This window comes from Priapulus caudatus, unplaced genomic scaffold (genome assembly GCF_000485595.1).
Source record: "Priapulus caudatus unplaced genomic scaffold, Priapulus_caudatus-5.0.1 Scaffold1695, whole genome shotgun sequence".
Taxonomy (NCBI): Eukaryota; Metazoa; Priapulida; class Priapulimorpha; order Priapulimorphida; family Priapulidae; genus Priapulus; species Priapulus caudatus.
The window spans coordinates 20,792-21,898 of record NW_014578756.1 but is presented as its reverse complement, the minus strand read 5'-3'; the positions used below and the strand labels follow the sequence as shown (position 1 = coordinate 21,898).

Genomic DNA, 1,107 nt, shown 5'->3' with positions numbered 1-1,107 from the left:
TTTAATACATCTATTCCTACTATTAATACATCTATAATATTATTAATACTTATTATAAATCTACATTTAATACATCTACATCTACATTTAATACATCTATTCCTACTATTAATACATCTATAATACATCTACATTTAATACATCTATTCCTACTATTATTTAATACATCTACATTTAATACATCTATTCCTACTATTATTTAATACATCTATAATACATCTACAGCGGGATCGAGTTTTAGTTTATTTAATGCAAGGCTTCTGTGTTTTCTTCGGTTTAATCAGAGATATTAGAGGAAATATTATGGAATGGGGAGGCACTAATGCAAACATTTCCTACAATGAGGGCTAGCTTAGCAATGCCATTTACTTTTATTTACTAGTTCCCACTAACACCGCTTTAGTTTGGACAAACTCGATACACGCTACATGGTATTTTTGGGATGAGCAGAGAGGAAGTACAAATAGGGTCAACAGCTGGGTCAAGTGAGGCATATAGAGACCTGGGAACACATGTTACACATGCTCTACAACATGCTAGACGATACGATGGCATGGTTTAGCTATTGCGTTACATGAATACCCAACGTTACAAAGGTAATTCGTTCCATGATATCTCCGGAATACCGTAACGAATCTCATGTTATCGCGCAGACTATCACTATATACCTGGAGATACGTTCCTAAGGTAGATTCCTAAGATTCGACCTATGAAGGAATGCAATTCCTGATCCCCCCTAAAACTCGCGCACGCGCGCGTGTATGAATGCAAGTAGACATTGACAAACACATATACGCATTATTAAATCATGTAATACACTAACATGAAAAAGAAGAAAAGGAAGAAAAAGAAAAAGAAACAGAAGAAAAAGAAGAAAACGAGAAGAAGAAGAAGAAGAAGAAGAAGAAGAAGAAGAAGAAGAAGAAGAAGAAGAAGAATGAGAATTAGTGCATCACATGATAAATCGTTGAAATTCCATTGGATAACGTCGCAGGTACTATGAAACAATGGTGCCCGCCTGAGCGGGCACTATTGCTTGCGCGACGCATTGTTATTATTCCAATATTTATTATACAATGTTTATTCCAGTTGCAATGTGTTACGTTT

At 35.1% G+C, this 1,107-nt stretch overlaps 1 protein-coding gene across 1 annotated transcript in view; it reads right to left on the bottom strand.

Moving 5' to 3' along the window:
* Positions 1-1,107, bottom strand: part of LOC106817352 (solute carrier family 22 member 6-A-like) — a 32,143-nt gene that overhangs the window by 12,424 nt on the left and 18,612 nt on the right. The window lies entirely within an intron of this gene.